Consider the following 12,165-nt stretch of genomic DNA (forward strand, 5'->3'; position numbering starts at 1 on the left):
AATTTCTGGTGCCGTTGTCGGGGAGGATCTTCAACATATACCAGGTTCCTGATCACAAATCTCATCTCCTCGCGATTTACATTATTTTCAATTTTCCTCTCGTTTTCCTCTCCCCCACTTCACAAAAATTTGCCATTTTATTCGTCCCTCTTTTTCATTCACTGTTTTGTTGCTGGATCTGTTTTTGAGTTCAATCTTGTTGCATAGTCATCATGACTCAAGAGAACACCAAGTTGCGTGATTTCTCAAATACCAACAACAATGATTTTATTGGCACTTCGATTGCTCCTCCCGCCACTAGTGCGGAGTCTTGTGATATTAATACTTCTTTGCTGAATCTTGTTATGAAAGATCAATTTTCCGGTACTCCTAATGAGGAAGCCGCGTCCCATCTTAATACCTTCATGGAACTATGTGATATGCAAAATAAAAAAGATGTGGACAATGATGTTGTGAAGTTGAAATTATTTTCCTTTTCTTTGCGTGATTCTGCAAAAAGTTGGTTCTCTTCTTTGCCTCGCAACAGTATCGATTCTTGGAATAAGTGCATAGATGCATTTATCACTAAGTATTTTCCGCCCGCAAAAAATATTTCTCTTAGAACCCAGATCATGAATTTCAAGCAACTTGAACATGAGCATGTTGCACAATCTTGGGAAAGGATAAAAATGATGCTAAGGAAATGCCCAACTCATGGGTTAAATCTTTGGATGATCATACACAATTTTTATGAGGGATTTAATTTTGTTTCTCATAATCTTTTAGATTCCGCCGCGGGTGGTACTTTTATGTAAATTACTTTGGGTGAAGCTACCAAATTTCTTGATAATATTATGGCAAATTATTCGCAATGGCATACCGAAAGAGCTCCTACTAGTAAAAAAGTTAATTCGGTTGAAGAAATTTCTTCTTTGAGTGAAAAAGTTGATGCTCTTATGAAATTGGTTGCTAGTAAAAGTGCTCCTATTTATTTCAATGATATGCCTTTGTCTACTTTGATTGAGCAAACTATTGAGGCCGTAGATGTGAATTTTATCTCTCGAAATAATTTCAACAACAATTCTTATAGAGGTAATTTTAATCCTAGGCCTTTTCCTAGTACTTTCTCTAATAATTATGGTAATTCCTATGGAAATCCTTCTTATAATAATAATAGGAACACCTCTGATCTTGAGAATAATATTAAAGAATTTATCAACATGCAAAAAGTTTTCAACACTACCATAGAAGAAAAGTTGAATAAGATTGATGATTTGTCTAGAAGTGTTGATTGAATTTGTCATGATGTGGAAAATGTCAAGATGAATATTTTTGTGCGTAAATTTGAGGAATCAATTAAAGCTCTTTATGTTTCTATGGATGAAAGTAAGAAAAGAACCGCTATGCTTAGAGCTAAAAGAGAATTTTTAGAAAATGCGTTTTCTAGTGATTACTTTCGCAAAACTGATGAAGGTCTTAAAATGATTGGTATTTCTTCTATTGATTCCTTGTTTAGTAAAATTAAGATTGATGAAAAAGGGACTGGAGAAGAGTCAACTTTAGCTAGAAGGCGTCCCGATAATTCGGAGGGTGAAAATCTTGTTGAGAAATTTGATAGAAGTGGGTTTGAAGAGGTCAAAACTTTGACTAGTGATGTGCCCACTCTTTTGGATTACAAAGACATTAATTTGATAGTTGCTCTTTGATTGATTGTATTCCTTTGTTGCAATCCATCATAAATTCACTCCATGCTTATGAACAAAATAAAGCTTTTACTAAACATATTGTTGATGCTATGATGAAAGCTTTAGAAGAAAAGTTGGAATTAGAAGTTTAAATTCCAAGAAAATTGTATGGTGAATGGGAACCTACTATTAAAGTCAAGATTAAAAATCATGAGTGTTTTGCTTTGTGTGACTTGGGTGCTAGTGTTTCTAAAATTCCGAAATCTTTATCTGATGTGCTTGGTCTTACCGATATTGAAGAATGTTTTTTGAATTTACACTTGGCGGATTCTACTATTAAAAAGCCTGTGGGAATAATTAATGATGTTCTTATTCTTGCAAATAGGAATTATGTTCCCATAGATTTTATTGTTCTTGATATTGATTGCAATCCGTCTTGTCCAATTATTCTTGGTAGACCGTTTTTACGCACTATCGGTGCCGTGATTGATATGAAAGAAGGCAATATTAAGTTCCAATTTCCTTTGAGGAAGGGTATGGAACACTTCCCTAGAACAAGAATTAGGCCTGCGACGCCTGGATAATTAAGCTACAATGATCCCCCGCTAATGATGCCGCGTCACCTCGGTTACTGTTGATAAACTCTAGATAATTCAAAACCGAAACAAATTCAAAATTTAATTAAAGGCAAACAACAAAAGTTTTCAAATATTAAAACTAAAATGTTCTGCATGTGACACATAATCCCAAGGTAATGTTGGTGGAGAAACCACATTTTTATTAAATAATTCAATGCAGTAATGTAATTAAAACAGTAGCTAAAACATTTAATTAAATGCCTTTTATAAATTATAAATTATTTAAACATTTTATTTAGGGGCCAAACTTTTAAGGCAGTGAGTTATTTAGAGACATTAATTTAGGAACTATTATCCTATTTTACAAAACTAAAGAAACTAAAAGTAAAATAAAATAGAATAAAAGAAAATAGGAAAAAGAAAAAAAAGAAAAGAAAAAACAAACAAGAAAATTAAAAGGAGAAGGAACCCCCCTGCCGGGCCACGGCCCAGCTGGCCGACTAGGCCGGCCCACCCCCACTCCCCCGGCCTACACATACCCCCACTACCCGAAACCCTATCCCACTCCCCCCACGTCGCCCTCTCCTTCCCCTCGATCTAGATCGAGATCGGGGGCTCGATCCGACCGCGCCGCCGTACGCCGCCGCCTCGTCCTTCACCGTCCATCGTCGCCCGAGGTCCCCGTCGGCGCCGCCTCCTCGCCCTCACCCTCAACGGCCACCTCATCGCCGCGCCCGTCGCCGGACCGCCTCCCAATCTCCGTCGATCGTCCCCGTCCTCCTCCCCACGGGTCGCCCCCGAGCTTCGACGCCCATGTGCCCCTGCAAACGCCGGTGAGGCCCTCGGCCTCCGCCTCCCCTTCCTTTCGTCCGCGGTCACCGCGCTCGTCCACCTCGCGCCCGTGCAGTCCGCTCGCCTCCGCCCCGTCTCTGCCTTGCGGTCGAGCACGCCCGCGCCCCTATCCCGCCTCGCCACGCGCGCTCGCGCCCGGATCCACTGGCCACTCTGGCCGCCAACGCCCGCCGCCCTGCCTTTCCTCCGCCGCGAGCCTGCGTCCTCTCGCGCCTCCTTGGCTGCTCGCGCACCCACGCACGGCTCTGCCGTGGCCGCGCCCCTTGCCGCACACGCTCACGGCCGCCGCCACCCTACACCGTCCCGCTGCCTCCCTGCTCCACCATGGCCGCCGCCCCAACCGCTCCACCCGTGGCCGTTCCCCACTACCGCCTGCTGCCCGGCGCACCTCGCTGCAGCCGCCGGTGCCCGACGCCTCCACTGGCTTGGGCAGGCGCCCAAACGGGCTGACGCCCGCAGCGCCCAGTCGCCCAGTGCCCGCTAGGCTCCCCCAGAGCCTATGACATATGGGCCCCACACCCCCATTTAAATAAAAAAAGAACTAGAAAATTAATTGGAAAAATATTAATTAATTAATTAGATAATTAATTAACTTAATTAAATCTGTTAAATTAACATAATGACTTAATTAAACTAATTAAACCTGCTAAGTTAGTCTAAGACAATGACGAACGGCCCACCTGTCAGTTTGACCGGTCAATGGTCAAAGTTGAGTGCTGATGGCATGATGACGTCAGCAAACACTATTCTGGATAATGTTGATTTAAAATAATTAAATAATCCTAAAAATGATTTAAATCTTTTAAAATTAATATAAAATAAACCGTAGCTCGGATGGAAAAAACTTGTACATGAAAGTTGCTCAGAACGACGAGACGAATCCGAATATGCAGCCCGCTCGTCCGCCACACATCCCTAGCATAGCAAACACGCAACTTTCCCCCTCCGGTTCATCTGTCCGAAAACGCGAAACACCGGGGATATTTCCCGGATGTTTCCCCCCCTTCGTCGGTATCACTTCCTATCGCGTTAGGGCATACCTAGCACCACGTATTGCCATGTTATGCTTTGTGATGCTTTGATTGCTCTGTTATTTATTGTGTTCCCCTCCGTTACTCCTTTCCGGTAGACCCCGAGACCGCTGCCGGTACCCCCGTGATCGACTACATCGACGACGAACCCTTCTTGCCAGAGCAACCAGGCAAGCCCCCCCCTTGATCACCAGATATCGCCTATTCCTCCTCTCTACTGCTTGCATTAGAGTAGTGTAGCACGTTACTGCTTTCGGTTAATCCTATTCTGATGCATTGCATGTCATTGTTGCTACAGTTGTTACCCTTACCTGCTATCCTACTGCTTAGTATCGGATGCTAGTGTTCCATCAGTGGCCCTACATTCTTGTCCGTCTGCCATGCTATACTACTGGGCCGTGATCACTCGGGAGGTGATCTCGGGCATATGCTATATACTTTATACTGTTACATTACTTATGATATTGTTCGGAGATGGGGGCTAAAGGGGCAGGTGGCTCCATCCCGGTAGAGGTGGGCCTGGGTTCCCGACGGCCCCCGACTGTTACTTTGTGGCGGAGCAACAGGGCAGGTTGAGACCACCTAGGAGAGAGGTGGGCCTGGCCCTGGTCGGCGTTCGTGGATACTTAACACGCTTAACGAGATCTTGGTATTTGATCCGAGTCTGGCCACTGGTCTATACGCACTAACCAACTACGCGGGAAAGGTATGGGCACTCGACGTCGTGGTATCAGCCGAAGCCTTCATGACGTCAGCGACTGAGCGGCGCGCGCCGGATTGGACCGGAACGCCTGCTAGGCTAGGTCTGCTTCCGGCCGCGTTCGCAACATGCAGGTGTGTAATGGGCGATGGGCCCAGACCCCCTGCGCCATAGGATTTAGACCGGCGTGCTGGCCTCTCTGTTGTGCCTAGGTAGGGCTGCGAAGTGTTGATCTTCCGCGGCCGGGCATGACCCAGAAAAGTGTGTCCGGCCAAATGGGATCAAGCATGTTGGGTTATGTGGTGCACCCCTGCAGGGAAGTTTATCTATTCGAATAGCCGGGATCTTCGGTAACAGGACGACTTGGAGTTGTACCTTGACCTTATGACAACTAGAACCGGATACTTAATAAAACACACCCTTCCAAGTGCCAGATACAACCCAGTGATCGTTCTCTAACAGGGCGACGAGGAGAGGATCGCCGGGTAGGATTATGCTATACGATGCTACTTGGTGAACTTACTTTCTACTCTCTTCTACATGCTGCAAGATGGAGGCTGCCAGAAGCGTAGTCTTCGACAGGATTAGCTATCCCCTCTTATTCTGGCATTCTGCAGTTCAGTCCACCAATATTTCCCCTTTACACAGATACCCATGCATAAGTAGTGTAGATCCTTGGTTGCGAGTACTTTGGATGAGTACTCACGGTTGCTTTTCTCCCCCTTTCTCCCCTTTCCTTTCTTCCTGGTTGTTGCAACCAGATGCTGGAGCCCAGGAGCCAGACGCCACCGTCGACGAGGACTCCTACTACATCGGAGGTGCCTACTACTACGTGCGGGCCGCTGACGACGACCAGGAGTAGTTAGGAGGATCCCAGGCAGGAGGCCTGCGCCTCTTTCGATCTGTATCCCAGTTTGTGCTAGCCTTCTTAAGGCAAACTTGTTTAACTTATGTCTGTACTCAGATATTTTTGCTTCCGCTGACTCGTCTATGATCGAGCACTTGTATTCGAGCCCTCGAGGCCCCTGGCTTGTATTATGATGCTTGTATGACTTATTTTACTTTTAGAGTTGTGTTGTGATATCTTCCCGTGAGTCCCTGATCTTGATCGTACACATTTGCGTGTATGATTAGTGTACGATTGAATCGGGGGCTTCACAAGTTGCTATCAGAGCCGACTGCTTGTAGGAATCCCCTTTCCAACTCCTTTGCCGAAGTCGAGTCTAGTCGATGAAAACTGTTTTACTAACATGGCCGTGCGGCCCATGGGCCCACGTCGCCATTGGGTGGTATTAGTATCTTTTACTCCTTGATCTTTACTCCGGGACTCTGAACTCTTTTCTACTCGGGTTAAACGATTTTACTAACTTCAAATCTAGGTTCTCGTAAATACTTTCTCCCGGAGAGCCCCTTGGTCCGAACGATCGCTTGTTTCACCAGAAGATTCCAAAGACACCCTACGATGTTCTCTTGAGCCTATGTGCCATCGCTTTTACAATTCCCTACCACCGGTGTATCCTTATGGATAACTACCTACATTTGTCGTTCATACATTCATCCCCAGTTGATCTTGTTATTACAAGATACACCGAAATTCTCTCTATTGTTCCGAGAATACTTTGTGCCTACTGCCTTGCAGTTCTTTGCCACCTGAATACCCCTACGGATAAGTCCTCGCTCTTACCGAGTATCCGCCCATCCCAGTTGGTTCACGTATTTCACACAAGTCTCCAAAATACCCTTCGATCTTCCAAAAATCCTAAACAGCCTATTGCTCTTGAAATTCTTGCTTGCTTGCATTATGAATAATCTCATAAGTCTGGTAATCTTATTGACATCCTTTGCCATTGTCATTTTGAGTCCGCCGATCCAATATGTTGCGAGTGCTCGCAATCCTTAATTAGGTCCTATAATTATCCTTCCGGCTCAGAAGTCATTTGGATATGAGCTGGTTCTTGACCAATCAATGCCTTGATCGATTGTGCTTCTAAGTCTATTGAACTTATTCATTTTCGATCAGAACGATTGCTTCTGATCCCTTGATTTGGAAATCATAAAATTTCTTTGCATTAAGCTTTGAATTACTCAGTTGTTTCTATAATCCGATGCCTTGGCATTCCTTCTTCCTAGATTGAGTACCGATACTCACATCAGCCCCGTTGTGGACCGCCATACCCATTGCCGGGTTATTATCCGACAGTGTCCTCCACAACCAAAATTCTTGTGAGTTCTCTACTTGATACATAATGTCTTTGGTAAATTGTATCCTCTACTTTTATCAACCACGCTCTACTTTTGAGCTTGTGTTATTTACTCCTCAAGTTCATGGTATATGTTCTAAGAAGCCCCGATGGGTTGAACCTATGCCTTCCTAAATCTGTGTGAACTCGGAAACTACTACGGGTCATACTCTACTGTTGTTATATCAGATAAAATTTCAACACTACAACTTCATCGAAGGCGAGAAGTGAATGAAAGGCTATGCATTAGAGAAGTGGGAGTAGACCTTGAACTTTGTGTTCATGCCCATGGACACGATGTAGATCCTATCATGGAAGCTTCTTGTAATAATAACTATTTCCTTGATAAATATCATATGGTATATGTGAATTGATCCTTTGCAACCGTGGTTCCGACCATGATTGTTCTCCTTTGATTCTATTTCTCGGACAAGTTAAAGTACTTTCCTTCTGCAGATCAGTACGCCTGCCCAACCTTTATTTTGTTCTACCTTAGAGTATTACCCCTTGGTATCTCGAGGATAGCAACTCATTGCACTTCATCTTATGAATTTCTGATGAAGTAGTTCCTTCCCCTGTCATAGTCACTCCACGGGTTCTGGGTTGTCGTCAACCAAGAACACCGATTTGTGATGGTACTCCCAGTACTTTGTTGTTGAGTAGTTTAATACTCCATCATGTCATTCCTAGCCTGATCAGCTACATCATTATCGTGCTAATTTTAACTGTGCTACCTGGTCCTTAATCCCGGAGCAGAACCTTCGATGATGAGCTAAGCTTACGTTGATTTCCTCGTCTTATCGTCCCACCACGGACAACAAGCTTGATTTCGAGTTTGTGTTGTACTCGTGGTTCAAATAACCTTTCGATTCATCATTCCTTTGACTTGGTGTCATCGCCGATCGATTACATCTCCATGAAATCTCTCGACAAATGCGTCATGATCATCATCAGAATTCTGAGCTCTTCTAGGATATCAATTGAATTCATGATGTGAAATACCATCCTTGCCCTCGATGATTTGTGTTATCATCAACCATTTTATTGCCTTCCGCTCAACACAAACTTGTTCGTGTTTTGTGTTATACCTTGAGTTCCTTGCTATCCAGCATCTATGCTTCTTTACCTTGGAGTATTACCGTCTTTTATGTCATGGATGTTGTGAGGATTTCACTACCTCTTAAGAATTCTTGTTATAGTGATGCTTCTCGCCATCACCATTCTTTTCTTGGTCCCCGTGTTGAGTGAACTCTGTTGTGCGAATTCAAAACTTCTAGCAACCCTATTGCTTTGAAGTTAATGGTCGATATTTCATTCTTAGACCATTGGTTATCGAATCACCATTCTAACATTGATCCTGCTACCTAAGCCCATAATTCGGGTGCACCTTTCAACCAATGATTAATTGTGTATGTTTCCCTCAAGCATACATCATTATATCATTTGATCTGATAAATGTTATCTCCTTGTTCACATAATTGTGGAGATCCATCTTTGGGAAATCTCGATGAATTGCCGCTGAGACCATCAGCCACCTCCTCATCCTCTCCTTGGTTTAATGATGAACTCTTGTTTTGGAACTTTCTTCCATAGTTCATTTCCCGAGAATTTTACAATGTCATCTTGTCAATTTGTGTTGCACCTTTTCTTCTCACGCATCCTGAGTCTGAGGTATCCTAACACCAACCAGATCTGAAACTCGGTCAGATATGATGGTTGGAACATTTTCCAAGAGTCATAGCATTGGTCTTTCTATAACCCAATAAGGTGATGGCATGCCTAGCACACCTGGTTGGAGGGCCTATTGCAAGACTTATTCTATGAGTTGTTCCTGATGGATCCTTTGTGTATCTAAAGTTTGACCTTTTCTTGAAGAACATGTCAATGCTATCCCGAAGCATGTCTGTGGTAATCCGATTTTCAACAAGAACATTTGAAGCCCAATGTTAAATGCTTCTCGCTCGATTATCCAAACACCGTTGTATGGGTAATGTCATGAAATTCCTCTGACCTCACCTAAAGAGTTTTCTACATTATATCCTGTCCTGGATATCATGCTCTGCTTGTCCTTGGGAAGGATATACCCCTGATATATGTGTTTAAACACATTTTCCTTTCCGTTGTTTTGTTCAAACTTTCTTATAATCTACTTAACTGAGCAGTGGTAATTCCCTGCTTAGGTAAGCACCTCGTGGTACAACTCTGCCAGTAAGACCCTATTACTATAATTGATGATATTTCGGTAGCAACCGATGGACGAGAACTTTGCCTAATGGTCCGCCTCGTTCAACGAGCAGGAAAATGGTTCTCTTCGTCCCTCGCCCTTGGTATCGACATTGTTGCCAACATAACTGATAGGCTACCCTCTGACATGTCTTGCTATCACGACCGTGCAAGATATCAACACTTTTCCTACTTTTAACCACATGGTGGGCCCAAAACCCATAGTTCCACAGGATCGAAACCTGACTCTCCTGTACACCCCCGGTTTCCAAAGTTATTCCTCGCGCTTGACTTCTTATGTAACTCACGGGCCACCTGCCAAGTGATCTATTCGGGTATCAGACGCAATACTTATTCTCGTTGCTCTGAACCCCTTTAACCTTCTGATAGGCATCGAACGCTTGCCTATCGGTTTGAAACTTCTCATGGTACCTTCTTACTTTGTTCTCGACATCTTCTTAAGTTTCAATTCGAGAGATACTTATGCTTCTTCCCTTGAGTTAATCGTCTGATGCTCGATCTTGTTAGAATCTGTTCTTATAGGGTTTTCCCTTCTCACCCTTTCGTAAGTACGGTGAAGATCCTGAAGGAAGGACGACAAACTACATCATGATGACCTGAAGCAGAGAAATGAAGACATCAACATAATGGATCGACCGCTTCGAGAAGAGCCGCCAAGACCGAGAAGATACGTTAGAATTTCGTACCCAGACTTTTCCCCCTTACTCTACCTCTTAAATATCGGGACGAGATTTCTTGTAGTGGAGGAGAATTGTGACGCCCAGATAATTAAGCTACAGTGATCCCCCGCTAATGATGCCGCGTCACCTCGGTTACTGTTGATAAACTCTAAATAATTCAAAACCGGAACAAATTCAAAATTTAATTAAAGGCAAACAACAAAAGTTTTCAAATATTAAAACTAAAATGTTCTGCATGTGACACATAATCCCTAGGTAATGTTGGTGGAGAAAACACAATTTTATTAAATAATTCAATGCAGTAATGTAACTAAAACAGTAGCTAAAACATTTAATTAAATGCCTTTTATAAATTATAAATTATTTAAACATTTTATTTAGGGGCCAAACTTTTAAGGCAGTGAGTTATTTAGAGACATTAATTTAGGAACTATTGTCCTATTTTACAAAACTAAAGAAACTAAAAGTAAAATAAAATAGAATAAAAGAAAATATGAAAAAGAAAAAAAAGAAAAGAAAAAACAAACAAGAAAATTAAAAGGAGAAGGAACCCCCCCACCTGCCGGGCCACGGCCCAGCTGGCCGACTAGGCCGGCCCACCCCCACTCCCCGACCTACACATACCCCCCACTACCCGAAACCCTATCCCACTCGCTTCCATTTCTCCCCCCACGTCGCCCTCTCCTTCCCCTCGATCTGGATCGAGATTGGGGGCTCGATCTGACCGCGCCGCCGTACGCCGCCGCCTCGTTCTTCACCGTCCATCGTCCCCCGAGGTCCCCGTTGGCGCCCCCTCCTCGCCCTCTCCCTCAACGGCCACCTCATCGCCGCGCCCGTCGCCGGACCGCCTCGCCGTCTCCGTCGATCGTCCCCGTCCTCCTCCCCACGGGTCGCCCCCGAGCCTCGACGCCCATGTGCCCCTGCAAACGCCGGTGAGGCCCTCGGCCTCCGCCTCCCCTTCCTTTCGTTCGCAGTCACCGCGCTCGTCCACCTCGCGCCCGTGCAGTCCGCTCGCCTCCGCCCCGTCTCTGCCTTGCAGTCGAGCACGCCCGTGCCCCTATCCCGCCTCGCCACGCGCGCTCGCTCCCGGATCCACTGGCCACTCTGGCCGCCAATGCCCGCCGCCCTGCCTTTCCCCCGCCGCGAGCCTGCCTCCTCCCGCGCCTCCTTGGCTGCTCGCGCACCCACACACGGCTCTGCCGTGGCCGCGCCCCTCGCCGCACGCGCTCTGGCGCCCGCTCACGACCGCCGCCACCCTACACCGTCCTGCTGCCTCCCTGCTCCACCATGGCTGCCGCCCCAACAGCTCCACCCGTGGCCGTTCCCCACTGCCGCCTGCTGCCCAGCGCACCTCGCTGCAGCCGCCGGCGCCCGACGCCTCCACTGGCTTGGGCAGGCACCCAAACGGGCTGACGCCCGCAGCGCCCAGTCGCCCAATGCTCGCTAGGCTCCCCCAAAGCCTATGACATATGGGCCCCACGCCCCCATGTAAATAAAAAAGAACTAGAAAATTAATTAGAAAAATATTAATTAATTAATTATCTTAATTAAATCTGTTAAATTAACATAATGACTTAATTAAACTAATTAAACCTGCTTAGTTAGTCTAAGATAATGACGAACGGGCCCACCTGTGTGTTTGACCGGTCAATGGTCAAAGTTGACTGCTGATGTCATGATGATGTCAGCAAACACTATTCTGGATAATGTTGATTTAAAATAATTAAATAAATCCTAAAAATGATTTAAATCTTTTAAAATTAATATAAAATAAACCGTAGCTCGGATGGAAAAACTTTGTACATGAAAGTTGCTCAGAACGACGAGACAAATCCGAATACGCAGCCCGCTCGTCCGCCACACATCCCTAACATAGCAAACACGCAACTTTCCCCCTCCGGTTCATCTATCCGAAAACGCGAAACACCTGGGATATTTCCCGGATGTTTCCCCCCCTTCGTCGGTATCACTTCCTATCGCGTTAGGGCATACCTAGCACCACGTATTGCCATGTTATACTTTGTGATGCTTTGATTGCTCTGTTATTTATTGTGTTCCCCTCCGTTACTCCTTTCCGATAGACCCCGAGACCGCTGCCGGTACCCCTGTGATCAACTACATCGACGACGAACCCTTCTTGCCAGAGCAACCAGGCAAGCCCCCCCTTTGATCACCA

This window comes from Triticum aestivum, chromosome 5D (genome assembly GCF_018294505.1).
Source record: "Triticum aestivum cultivar Chinese Spring chromosome 5D, IWGSC CS RefSeq v2.1, whole genome shotgun sequence".
Classification (NCBI taxonomy): Eukaryota; Viridiplantae; Streptophyta; class Magnoliopsida; order Poales; family Poaceae; genus Triticum; species Triticum aestivum.